The sequence below is a fragment of the Scyliorhinus canicula genome, chromosome 12 (genome assembly GCF_902713615.1).
Source record: "Scyliorhinus canicula chromosome 12, sScyCan1.1, whole genome shotgun sequence".
NCBI lineage: Eukaryota > Metazoa > Chordata > Chondrichthyes > Carcharhiniformes > Scyliorhinidae > Scyliorhinus > Scyliorhinus canicula.
This window is the reverse complement of record NC_052157.1, coordinates 23,260,300-23,274,750: the sequence shown is the minus strand read 5'-3', so window position 1 is coordinate 23,274,750 and position 14,451 is coordinate 23,260,300. Positions and strand designations below refer to the sequence as shown.

The window sequence follows — 14,451 nt, the reverse complement described above, 5'->3', positions numbered from 1 at the left end:
TTGGGGCATCTGATAGTTACAAGGAAGCGAGGAAGGATCTAAAGAGAGAGCTGAGACGAGCAAGGAGGGGACATGAGAAGTCTTTGGCAGGTAGGATCAAGGAAAACCCAAAAGCTTTCTATAGGTATGTCAGGAATAAAAGAATGACTAGGGTAAGAGAAGGGCCAGTCAAGGACAGTGGTGGGAAGTTGTGTGTGGAGGCTGAGGAGATAAGCGAGATACTAAATGAATACTTTTCGTCAGTATTCACTCAAGAAAAAGATAATATTGTGGAGGAGAATGCTGAGACCCAGGCTATTAGAATAGATGGCATTGAGGTGCGTAGGGAAGAAGTGTTGGCAATTCTGGACAAGGTGAAAATAGATAAGTCCCCGGGGCCGGATGGGATTTATCCTAGGATTCTCTGGGAAGCCAGGGAAGAGATTGCTGAGCCTTTGGCTTTGATTTTTAGGTCATCATTGGCTACAGGAATAGTGCCAGAGGACTGGAGGATAGCAAATGTGGTCCCTTTGTTCAAGAAGGGGAGTAGAGATAACCCCGGTAACTATAGGCCGGTGAGCCTAACGTCTGTGGTGGGTAAGGTCTTGGAGAGGATTATAAAAGATACGATTTATAATCATCTAGATAGGAATAATATGATTAGGGATAGTCAGCATGGTTTTGTGAAGGGTAGGTCATGCCTCACAAACCTTATCGAGTTCTTTGAGAAGGTGACTGAACAGGTAGACGAGGGTAGAGCAGTTGATGTGGTGTATATGGATTTCAGTAAAGCATTTGATAAGGTTCCCCACGGTCGGCTATTGCAGAAAATACGGAGGCTGGGGATTGAGGGTGATTTAGAGATGTGGATCAGAAATTGGCTAGTTGAAAGAAGACAGAGAGTGGTAGTTGATGGGAAATGTTCAGAATGGAGTTCAGTTACGAGTGGCGTACCACAAGGATCTGTTCTGGGGCCGTTGCTGTTTGTCATTTTTATAAATGACCTAGAGGAGGGCGCAGAAGGATGGGTGAGTAAATTTGCAGACGACACTAAAGTCGGTGGAGTTGTAGACAGTGCGGAAGGATGTTGCAGGTTACAGAGTGACATAGATAAGCTGCAGAGCTGGGCTGAGAGGTGGCAAATGGAGTTTAATGTGGAGAAGTGTGAGGTGATTCACTTTGGAAAGAATAACGGGAATGCAGAATATTTGGCTAATGGTAAAATTCTTGGTAGTGTGGATGAGCAGAGGGATCTCGGTGTCCATGTACATAGATCCCTGAAAGTTGCCACCCAGGTTGATAGGGTTGTGAAGAAGGCCTATGGTGTGTTGGCCTTTATTGGTAGAGGGATTGAGTTCCGGAGCCATGAGGTCATGTTGCAGTTGTACAAAACTCTAGTACGGCCGCATTTGGAGTATTGCGTACAGTTCTGGTCGCCTCATTATAGGAAGGACGTGGAAGCTTTGGAACGGGTGCAGAGGAGATTTACCAGGATGTTGCCTGGTATGGAGGGAAAATCTTATGAGGAAAGGCTGATGGACATGAGGTTGTTTTCGTTAGAGAGAAGAAGGTTAAGAGGTGACTTAATAGAGGCATACAAAATGATCAGAGGGTTAGATAGGGTGGACAGTGAGAGCCTTCTCCCGCGGATGGAGGTGGCTAGCACGAGGGGACATAGCCTTAAATTGAGGGGTAATAGATATAGGACAGAGGTCAGAGGTGGGTTTTTTTACGCAAAGAGTGGTGAGGCCGTGGAATGCCCTACCTGCAACAGTAGTGAACTCGCCAACATTGAGGGCATTTAAAAGTTTATTGGATAAGCATATGGATGATAAGGGCATAGTGTAGGTTAGATGGCCTTTAGTTTTTTTCCATGTCGGTGCAACATCGAGGGCCGAAGGGCCTGTACTGCGCTGTATCGTTCTATGTTCTAAGTTCTAAAGACCCATTAGCCTCTGAGGGAAAGAAATTCTCCTCACCTCTGTCTTAAATGGGCAACCCCTCACTTTTAAACAGTGAACCCCTAGTTCTAGATCCTCCCACAAGAGAAAAGAAACCTCTCCATACCCATCCTCTCAATATCCCCAGCTTCTTTGGCAGGATTCTGCAACCCCCCTCCCCCCCGCCAGGTTGGAGAATCGCCGGGAGGCGGCGTGAATCCTGTTCCCGCCGGCTGCCAAATTCCCGGTGCCAGAGATTTTGGTGGGGGTGGGAATTGCGCCGCGTCGGTCGGTGGCCGCTAGCAGCCCCCCCCCGACGATTCTCCGACCCACGATGGGCCAAGTGGCCGCCCATTTTTTTTTCCGGTCCCGCCGGCGTAAATTACAATAAGTCCTTACCGGCGGGACCTGGTGGCACAGGCAGTCTCCGGGGTCCTCAGGGGGGCGCGTGAGGATCTGGCCCCGGGAATTGCCCCCACGATGATCTGGCCCGCGATCGGGGCCCACTGATGCGCGGGCGGGACTGTGCCGTGGGGGCACTCTATTCCTCCGCATCGGCTGGTGTAGTCCTCCGCCATGGCCGACGCGGAGATGATCCCCCTGCGCATGTGCTGGGATGACGCCAGCACACGCTGGCGCTCCTGCGCATGCGGCAACACGCGCCAGCCGGCGGAGGCCCTTCGGCTCCGGTTGGCGTGGCGCCAAGCCCCTTCCTCGCCGGCCGGCGCAGCACAAACCACTCCGCCGCCGGCCTAGCCCCTGAAGGTGCGGAGGATTACGCATCTTTGGGGCGGCCTGACACCGGAGTGGTTCACGCCACTTCTCGGCGCCGGGACCCCCCGCCCCGCCGGGTAGGGGAGAATCCCGCCCCTTATTTCTCGCTATGGGTGTACCTACACCACATGGACTGCAGCGGTTCAAGAAGGCAGCTCACCACCACCTTCTCAATGGTAATTAGGGATGGGTAATGAATGCTGGCCTCGCCAGCGAAACCCGCATCCCGTAAATGAATAAAAATAAATCAAGTCACCTCTGGTGGATACAACCAGCCTGTACAACCTTTCCTCATAAGACAACTCTCCCATTCCAGATATTAGTCCAGCATACGCCTTCTGAACTGCTTGTAACGCATTTACATATATTATTAAATAAGGTGAGCAAGACTGTACAAAGTATTCCAGAAGAGGTCTCACCAATGCCCCCTGCATAACTGAAGCATAACCTCCCTTCTGTTGTATCCAATTCCCCTCACAATATACGTTAATATTCCATTAGGTTTCCTAATTACTTGGTCAACCAAGCATACTAACCTTTTGCGATTCATGCACGTTCATTTTACAGGCGGCATGGGGGCACAATGATTAGCACTGCTGCCTCACAGCTCCAGGGAGCTGGGTTGAATTCCAACCTCGGGTGGCTGTGGAGTTTGCGCATTCACCCCATGTCTGTGCGGGTTTCCTCCGGGAGCTCCGGTTTTCTCCCACAGCCCACAAATGTTCAGGTTAGGTAAGGTTATGGGGATAGGGTGGGGGAGTGGGCTTGGACCTTTCAGAGAGTAGGTGCAGACTCAATGGGCTGAATGGCCTCTTTCTGCACTGTAGGAATTCTATGGTACTAAAGAGTTTGAAATGCGTTTCTTCCTGTATCTTCCATCCTTCCATGTACGGGGTTGGTTTAGCACAGTGGGCTAAACAGCTGGCTTGTAATGCAGAACAAGACCAGCAGTGCGGGTTCAATTCCCATACCAGCATCCCCAAACAGGTGCTGGGATGTGGCAACTAGGGGCTTTTCACAGTAACTTCATTGAAGCCTACTTGTGACAATAAGCGATTATTATTATTAAGTGGCGAATAACTTTGAGCTCTTATCATTGGCTTCACCACGATATCCCTTCTCCGGGGGCATCACTTCCCGTTTGCGAACAAACATCTATATGAACATAGGAGATAGGAGCAGGAGTAGGCCACTCGGCCACTCGACCTGACTAACCTCCCGCCGACCCCTGATAACCTTTCACCCCTTTGTTAATCAAGAGCCCATCTACCTCGGCCCTGAAATAATTCAAAGGCTCTGCTTCCATTGCCTTTTGAGGAAGGGAGTTCGAGAGTTAGAAAAAAAACCTCTTCTCGTCTCTGTCTTAAATGGGCGAGACTTTATTTTTACACAGTGACCCCCTACTCCTTTCCACATCCACCCTGTCAAAACCCCCAGCACCTTGTATCTTTCAATCAAATTGCCCCTTACTCTTTTAAACTCCAACAGATACAAGCCTAACCTGTCCAACATTTCCACATAAGCCAACCCACCCATTCCAGCTGTTAGTCTGGTAAACCTTCTCTGAACTGCTTCGAATGCATTTACATACTTCCTTAAATAAAGAGACCGAAACTGTACTCAGAACTCCAGATATGGTCTCACCATTGTCCTGTAAATAACCTCCCTACTTCTATACTCAATTCCCCTTACAATAAATGATAATGTTCTATTAACTTCCCTAATTACTTGATCGACCTGTATTCTAGAATTTTGTGATTCATGCACTCTGAACCTCAGGATGCTGCAATCTCCCAGCATTTTGGGAATTTCTGTCTCTTTTATTCTTCCTGCTAAAATGGTCAATTTCACATTCCAGTTGCCAGATTAACCTATCATAGAATTTGCAGTGCAGAAGGAGGCCATTCGGCCCATCGAGTCTGCACTGGCTCTTGGAAAGAGCACCCTACCCAAGGTCAACACTTCCACCCCATTCCCATAACCCAGCAACCCCACCCAACATTAAGGGCAATTTATCATGGCCAATCCACCTAACCTGCACATCTTTGGACTGTGGGAGGAAACCAGAGCACCCGGAGGAAACCCACGCAGGCACGGGGAGGATGTGCAGACTCCGCACAGACAGTGATCCAAGCCGGAATTGACCCTGGGACCCTGGAGCTGTGAAGCGATTGTGCTATCCACAATGCTACCGTGCTGCCGTGCTGCCTATCTATCTGAACTGCTTCCCCTTGTAGCCTCCTTATGTTGTCTTCACAACTTACTTTCCTGCCTATCTTTGTTTCATCAGCAAAGTTGGCAACCATACGTTCTGTCCCTTCAGCCGAGTCATTTATATAAAAGGTAAAACATTGTGGCCCCAGCACTGATCCCTGTGGCACACCACTTATTACCTCTTACCACCCAGAAAGAGTCACAAGTGGGAGTGTTCTAACAGCAGCCATAATGTGGGACAAAGTACACAATATGGCTAACAATCATGGGCATCTTTAATCTACGTATAAAATAGGAAAATCAGATTGGCACTCGTGGTTTGGCTAATGAGCTCATAGAATGCTTTTGAAATAGTTTCTTAGAGCAACATATTTAGGAACCAACCAGAGGCAAGGCTCTAATAGACTTGGCATTGTGTAATGTGACATGATTAGTTAATTACCTCAGAGTAAAGGCACCCCTCAGTCGCAGCAACCACAAAATGATCCAGTGTAAAAGGGAGAAGAGTGGGTCTAAGATGCGTATTTTAAACTTAAATGAGGGCCACTATGTGACCATGAAAGCTGAGCTAGCTGAATTGAACCAGGATACCGGACTTGGGGATAGATTAGTAGAGAGGCAGATATTTAAAGGGATATTTCCGAATACTCAGAATAAGTAGATTTCTACCACAAATAAAAATTCTAAGGAGAGGACCCACTGTCCATGGTTAACTAAAGGCGTTAAAAAAAGAATCAAATGTAAGGAAAAAAGCATACAACTGCACAAAGACAAGTGGGAGGTTAGATGATTGGTCAGAATATAAAGAATGGCAGAGAATGACGAAAAGATTAATCAGGAGAAAGAAATTAGAATATGAGTGGAAGCTAGCTGGAAATGTAAAAACAGATAGCAAGAGATTCCACAGGAATCTCCACAGATTCCACAGGTATTTAAACAGGAAAAGAGTAAGTAGAGTGAGTATTGGTGCTCTAGAAGGTGACAATGGGATTTAATATTGGAAAATATGGAAATGACAGATGAAATTAACCAATATTTAACTTCTGTCTTCACAATAGAAGATACAGAAAACATCCAGTAATTTTGTAAATAAGAGAAGAAAGGGAGTAGAGGAATTTGGTGAAATTACAATTACTAGGAAGCTGCACTGAGCAAACTAGGGGCGGCACGTGGTACAGTGGTTAGCACTGCTGCTTCACAGTGCTCGCAACCCAGGTTCAATTTTGGCCTTGGATGACTGTCTGTGTGGAACATAGAACATAGAACATTACAGCGCAATATAGGCCCTTCAGCCCTCGATGTTGCGCCGACCTGTGAAACCCACTAAAGCCCATCTACACTATTCCCTTATCGTCCATATGCCTATCCAATGACCATTTAAATGCCCTTAATGTTGGCGAGCCCACTACTGTTGCAGGCAGGGAATTTCATGCCCTTGCTACTCTCTGAGTAAAGTACCTACTTCTGACATCTGTCCTATATCTATCTCCCCTCAATTTAAAGCTATGTCCCCTCGTGCTAGACATCACCATCCGAGGAAAAAGGATCTCACTATCCACCCTATCTAATCCTCTGATCATCTTGTAAGCCTCAATTATGTCACCTCTTAACCTTCTTCTCTCTAACGAAAACAGCCTCAAGTCCCTCAGCCTTCCCTCATAAGATCTTCCCTCCATACCAGGCAACATCCTGGTAAATCTCCTCTGCACCCTTTCCAATGCTTCCACATCCTTCCTATAATGTGGCGACCAGAACTGCACGCAATACTCCAAATGCGGCCACACCAGAGTTTTGTACAGCTGCAACATGACCTCATGGCTCCGAAACGCAATCCCTCTATCAATAAAAGCTAACACACCATATGTTCTCTCCGTGTCTGCGTGAGTTTCCTCCGGGTGCTCCAGTTTCCTCCCCCGTCCAAAGATGTGCGGATTAGGTGGACTGATCATGCTAAATTGGCTGCAGTATCCAATGTTTAGATGGGGTCACAGGGATCAGGTGGGGGAGTGAGCCTAGTTAGGGTGCTCTTTCAGAGGGTCGGTGTAGGCTCGATGAGCTGAATGGCCTCCTTCTACACTGTAGGAATTCTATGATTCTAAACACTTGGAGCTGCGGTGGTTAATGAGATAGTAGATGCATTGGCGTTGATTTTCCAAAATTCTCTCGATTCCGGAAAGGTTCCATCAGATTAGAAAGTAAGAAATAAAACTCCTCTATTCAGAAGGGAGGGAGTAAGAATACAGGAAGCCATGGGTCGGGAAGCTTTATACCTGTCGTGGGAAAGGTGCTAGAATCAATCAATACCAGACTAAGCTAGAGTAACAGGCTAATCACGGCACGGTCTCTCGTCCATTGTGGCAAGGCTTAAACAACATAACGGGCTAAAAAGTAAAGCAAAGACTACAATCAGTAAGGATAAACAACAACACTTCCTCCATGATAGTTCTCAATACTGGGGCCCAGCAAGGTTGCATGCTTAGCCCCCTACTATACTCCCCCTACACTCACGACTGTGTGGCAACTTAATTTACAAGTTTGCTGATGACACGACCATAGTGGGTCTGATTTCAAAATACGACGAGTCGGAATACAGGAGGGAGGTAGAGAACCTAGTTGAGAGGTGTAATGACAACAATCTATCCCTAAATGTCAGCAAAACTAAAGATCTGGTCATTGACTTCAGGAAGCGAAGTATTGTACACTCCCCTGTCTGCATCAATGGTACCGAGGTGGAGATCAGACAATCATAGAATTTACAGTGCAGAAGGAGGCCATTCGGCCCATCGAGTCTGCAGCAGCATCTGGAAAGAGCACCCTACTTAAGTTGACATCTTCAAATTCCTAGGTGAGCACATCACCAACAATCTGGACAGCCTGGTCCACCACGTTGACACTATGACCAAGAAAACACAACAGTAACAATTCTTCCTCAGGAAACTAAGGAAATTCGGCATATCCCCATTGACTCTTAGGAATTTTTACAGATGCACCATCCTATCTGGCTGCATCACAGCCTGGTATGGCTTCTGCTTGGCCCAAGACCATAAGAAACTATAGAGACTCGTGAACACAGACCAGTCAATCACGTGAATCTGCCTCCCATCCATTGACTCTGTCTACACCTCCCGATGCCTTGGGAAAGCGGGCAGCATAATCAAAGGCCCCTCCCAACCGGCTTACTCACTCTTCCAACCTCTTCCACCGGGCAGGAGATACAAAAGTCTGAGAACACGCATTAACTGGTTCAAAAACAGCATCTTCCCATAGAATTTACAGTGCAGAAGGAGGCCATTCGGCCCATTGAATCTGCACCGGCTCCTGGAAAGAGCACCCCACCCAAGGTTAACACCTCCACCCTATCCCCATAACCCAACGGAACACTAAGGGCAATTTTGGACACTAAGGGCAATTTATCATGGCCAATCCACCTAACCTGCACATCTTTGGACTGTGGGAGGAAACCGGAGCACCCGGAGGAAACCCACGCACACACGGGGAGGATGTGCAGACTCCGCACAGACAGTGACCCAAGCCGGAATCGAACCTGGGACCCTAGAGCTGTGAAGCGATTGTGCTATCCACAATGCTACCGTGCTGCCCCGCTGTTACCAGACTCCTGAATTACCCCTTATGGATTGAATCTCTGCACAGATCTTCTCTACTGAGTAGAACTTCACTCCTATAAGCTTCACCCAATGTCTGTGTCCATGTAGTTCCATTGCGTATCTAACGTATGTCTTACGTTGTTTATTTATGGAACGATCTGCCTGGACTATATGCAAAACAATACATTTCATTGTGCCTCGGTACGTGTGACAATAAATCCAAATCTAATCAGGTTATAGCTGGGCACTTAGAGAAATTCAAAGTAATCTGGAAGAGTCGGTGAGCGGGATTCTCCATCCTGGCAGACCCACTGGGTTGGGGACAGGGCATGGTGGCATCTGGGCACTCCCCCTAGCACCAGACACCTTGGCACTGCCACCTGTGCACCATGAGAGTGTCATGTGGCTGTGGCGAGCGTGTGCTTTAAATCGGTTTGTACAGCTATGAGCTGCACAGTCCAGTTCTAGGTGGCGTTTTTCTTTAGTAAGTCAGACAATGGGGCTGCTTTGGTGGAAAAGCCATGTAGATGCATCCGACAGTACCCTACCAGATCTAAGAAAATCGGAGGGCACTCACATTTCAGGGTAGTGGTTCCTGCAGTATGGAATCTATCCTTTTCTGTTCGATATCCCTCTTCCCATAAGTAATGGCTGCACCCAGGTGTAGAATTTTGGATTGCATGATTTGGGCCTTTTTGGGTTTGACTTTACAGCCTATTGAGTGGAGCAGTGCAAGCAGTTCATCTAACAGTGCTACATGCTCTTCTTTATGTTGGTCTGTAGAGGTAAATCAACGGGAAATCTCATTGACAACAGCGAGACCAGAAAATCCCACTGATGGGGCGCCTCCGCCACTGAAAAACACGTGGTGGTTTGGTCGGTAAGTCCCGCCCATAATTTCTCTTTCACAAAACCAAGTTGACTCTGCCTGATGACCTTGAATATTTTGTTTTTCAAAATATTTTGATTGGCATTTGAATTCAATAAAAAAAACAGAGCTTTGCAGACAAAGAACAATACAAGAACAACGATAATAAAAGTTAACACAATAAAAATGACAAAATATGAGTCTCACACTGAAACCATGTCCATGACTGAGGTCCTAGTGCTATTTTACATTATTTACCATAGTGTTTATACGGTATCTTGAACAGATCTTGAAGGGTACTCACAGGTCCAACAATTTACTAAGTATCAATTCCCTCATGACTGTAATTTTCCTGAGTTCCTCCTCCCTTCCATTTCCTTATTTATAGCTACTTCCAGAATGTTACATATATCCTCTATAGTGAAGACCGATACAAAATACCTGTTCAATTCACCTATCATCTCTTTATTTTCCATTACTAATTCACCAGAGTCACTTTCTCTACAGGGCCAACACGCACTGTGTTAACTCTTTTCTTATTTAAGCATCCATTGAACATCTTTATCCGTCTTTATATTTCTAGCTAGCTTACTTTCATACTCTAATGTTCCCTCCTTATTAATCTTTTCGTCATTCTTGGCTGTTCTTTATATTCTGTCCAATCCTCTGACCTGCCACTTGACTTTGTGCAATTATATGTTTTTTCTTTACGTTTGAGACTGTCTTTAACTTTTTTAGTGAACCATGGATGATGGGCCGTCCTTGGAATTTTTCTTTCTTGTTGGAGTGTATCTATTCTGTGTATTCAGAAATATTGCTTTACATCTCTGCCGCTGCTATTGCCCTAATCTTTAACCTCATTTTCTCTTTCACTTTAGCTAGCTCTGCTTTCATTCCCACATAATCTCCCTTATTTAAGTTTAGAATACTAGTCGTGGGCCCACTCTTCTCGCCCTCAAATCTCAATCATCTTATGATCACTGCCACCCAAGGGAGCCTTCACTATGAGGTCATCAATTAACTCTATCTAATTGACAATACCAGGTCTAATGTATCTAATATAACCTGCTCTCTGGTTTGTTCTAGAATGTGTTGTCCTAAGAAACTATCACAGAAACAATCTATGAGCCCCTCATCTAGGCTACCTTTGTCCGTCTGATTTTTCCAGTCTATATGTAGATTGAAACCCCCATGATTAGCATTTTCCATTTCTGACAAGCTCCCATTATCTCTTCCATTATATTCTGTCTTCCCACAATGATTAAGTGCATTTATCATCTCAACCACTCCTAGATCCTGGTTTCCTGAACTTAGGTCATCCCTTTCCAATGCGCTGATGATACCATCAGTAATTAGCAGAGCCACCCCTCCACCTTTCTCTCATTTCCCATCCTTCCTCAAATACGCGTACCCTTCGTTATTCAGATCCTAATCTATAACATCCTGCAGCCATGTGCCCCCCCCCCCCCCCCCCCCCCCCCCCCCCGGACTCCACACAGACGGTGACCCAAGCCGGGAATCGAATCTGGGACCCTGGAGCTGTGAAGCAACAGTGATACCCACTGTGCTAACATGCTGCCCATCTTTGGAGAGGTGGCGGTGGCGGGTCTGCTGAATTTTCCCTCCCTGTTCTATCATTGGCTTTGATATTAATTAAAGAAGGGGCTTGTTGTACTGATGCCTGCAATGGTTGTCATTTAAAAAAAAACAAGTTTGACTCAAATAACCTTGGAATATTCATCTTATTTACAGAATTGGAAATAGATAAAAGAATAAGCGACTACAACAAAATGTGTGATGAGGGAATCCTATCAGATACATCTTAATGTTTGTCAATTCGCTACTCATTCGTCTGCGCAGTATTAGTAGGTAGAAGTGGTTTTCAGTTTTGCCTGTTTGAGTTGGTCACAATGTCAATGATATTCAAGAGAAGGCTGTTCAGACCTGTCCAGGAACCAGCCGCAAATCAAAGTGATCACATTTCCCGGACCACTTTTCTATTAATATTTTTTCCTGTCTAGTGTTTGCTTAATTGTCTCTCAGATGGCTTTCAAACTGAAGAGAACCTTAGCAAAGTGGAGAGTGCATATGTCGAAAACGGCGATTTAAAAAAAATAAATTTAGAGTACCCAATTCATTTATTCCAATTATGGGGCAATTTAGCGTGGCCAATCCACCTACCCTGCACATCTTTTTTTTTGGGTTGCGGGGGCGAAACCCGAATGTGCAAACTCCGCACGGACAGTGACCCAGAGCCGGGATTGAACCTGGGACCTCGGCGCCGTGAGGCAGCAGTGCTACTCACTGCGCCACTGTGCTGCCCTCAAAAACGGCAGTATTAAATCCTACCTTTCTTGTCCTGTTCAATATATTAGAGCACCCTTGGTAAATTCCATTTGACTTGAATGGCACCCCTCACATAAAAATGTTTTATTTGGCCTCTACGAAAGCTGCGATGTTTAAATTGCTTCGATTAGATTCATGTGGATTCTCACCATATAAGCAGTTAATAGATTCTGAGCATTGTTTTTCCTCAAGAAGCTACTTTCAATGCATACATTAGATTGTTTCAGCAGGTCAGCTGCAGAATGTGAAGAATTGGAAGATTGTTGTGACAAATACCACGGAACCATGTTTTAAGATCTGAGCTTCCATCGGGGAGGCTCACTGGCTGGGCATATTGTGGCCCATTGAGGCAAGCCTTGCCACCAGTAGTGTTTATTATAAAATCAATCCCCAGAAGTATATTTTCCAACTCATTTTCATAGAATCATAGAATTTACAGTGCAGAAGGAGGCCATTCGGCCCATCAAGCCTGCACCAGCCCTTGGAAAGAGCACCCGGCTAAAACCCACAACTCCACCCTATCCCTGTAACCCAGTAACCCCACCTAACATTTTGGACACTAGGGGGCAATTTTAGCATGGCTAATCCACCTAACCTGCACATCTTTGGAAGGTGGGAGGAAATCGGAGCACACGGAGGAAACCCACGCAGACACGGGGAGAACATGCAAACTTCACACAGACAGTGACCCAAGCCGGGAATCGAACCTGGATCCCTAGTGCTGTGAAGCAACTGTGGTAACTACTGTGCTATCGTGCCGCCCACATATTTTATACATATTGCACATTTTGTGTTGGGTTACTGCCTTTCATTCTGGTATCATCCTCTGAAATTAGTTCCACTTTTGTTTTTTCCATAGCACATGTCAGTCATGGGGTGAGATTTAGAGATTGCAGGTGCAAATCCTGTAATGGACGCTAAATCTTGCGAGAGGCCAAAAATGGGATTTGCGTAGGAAGATTTTGGAACGCAATCTTTCCGGGCCCTACCCGAAGACATAATCAGGTTCATGTCCAGGAAGGGCGTGCGCCAGATTTGCATGAATTTGAATCCATTATAATGAGGGCTAGTTTAGCTCAGTGGGCTAAACAGCTGGTTGTGATGCAGAACAAGGCCAGCAGCGCGGGTTCAATCCCCGTACCATCTGAGAATTCTGAATTCTCCATCTGTGCACCTGTGAACAGGTGCCGGAATGTGGCAACTAGGAGCTTTTCACAGTAACTTCATTGCAGTGTTAATGTAAGCCTACTTGTGACAATAAAGATTATTTATTTAATATAGCGTGGTTTAAAGTTTAAAGTTCCTAGAGGGCTGTGTTCATCTGATGTCTGTGCCATGAGTGTATGGGGTGGCTGCAGTTGTGGGCCATGTGGGTTGTGATGAGAGTCAAGGAGGCTGGCCGAATGGGATAGGTGGATCCGAAAAAAGAAGGCAACGTGGTGCCCAGCCTGGGGAGGGGGTGGGTGGAAAAACCTCTGGAGTGGCTGTCCTGGAGTCTTACGTATAGAGGGCTGACATCAATGAGATCTCGGGATGATGCAGCCTGCGTAAGAACGGTGCCTATTTACTTTGTATATCCCTGAAACAGAAAACAATTGTGCCCTCTAACATTCCTGAGACTCATGCTTCTCAGACTAATTGGTCATCAATGTCAGCTGCCTAGAGCCTCAAATGGTCATCGCATTTGCCTCACACGTGAAAAGTCCCTGGTTCTAAAACAGACAGGTACATTTCTAAAGGTATGTGGAAGTACCAAACAAACAGTAGATTCAAAGTCAAGGAATGTGAAGAACATTCAAGGTTCAAGGCTAAACACTTAGGTACACGGGACGGTGATGCACTGGACTTGCTTATGTGTCGGATCCATTAGACCGCGGTGCACATTGGTACCAACGATGTAGGTAGGAAAAAGGGTGTGGTGGTAATAAACAAGTTTAGGGAGTTAGGCTGGAAGTTAAGGGCCAGGACAGACAGAGTTGTCATCTCTGGTTTGTTGCCGGTGCCACGTGATAGCGAGGCTAGGAATAGGGAGAGAGTGCAGTTGAACACGTGGCTGCAGGAATGGTGTAGGAGGGAGGGCTTCAGGTATTTGGATAATTGGAGCGCATTCTGGGGAAGGTGGGACCTGTACAAGCAGGACGGGTTGCATCTGAACCAGAGGGGCACCAATATCCTGGGGGGGAGGTTTTCTAGTACTCTTCGGGAGGGTTTAAACTAATTTGGCAGGGGAATGGGAACCGGATCTGTAGTCCAGCAACTAAGGTAGACGATAGTCAGGACGCCAAAGCACGTAGTGATGCAGTGGGGAAGGTAACAATGACAAAGGAGAGTACTTGCAGGCAAGGAGATGGGTTGAAGTGTGTATACTTTAATGCAAGAAGCATCAGGAATAAGGTGGGTGAACTTAATGCATGGATCGGTACTTGGGACTACGATGTGGTGGCCATCACGGAAACTTGGATAGAAGAGGGGCAGAAATGGTTGTTGGAGGTCCCTGGTTATAGATGTTTCAACAAGATCAGGGAGGATGGTAAAAGAGGTGGGGGGGTGGCATTGTTAATTAGAGATAGTATAACAGCTGCAGAAAGGCAGTTCGAGGGGGATCTGCCTACTGAGGTAATATGGGTTGAAGTTAGAAATAGGAAAGGAGCAGTCACCTTGTTGGGAGTGTTCTATAGGCCCCCCAATAGCAGCAGAGATGTGGAGGAACAGATTGGGAAACAGA

At 46.3% G+C, this 14,451-nt stretch overlaps 1 protein-coding gene across 1 annotated transcript in view; it reads left to right on the top strand.

Annotated features, from left to right (window-relative positions):
• Positions 1 to 14,451, top strand: part of gldn (gliomedin) — a 206,503-nt gene that overhangs the window by 14,664 nt on the left and 177,388 nt on the right. The window lies entirely within an intron of this gene.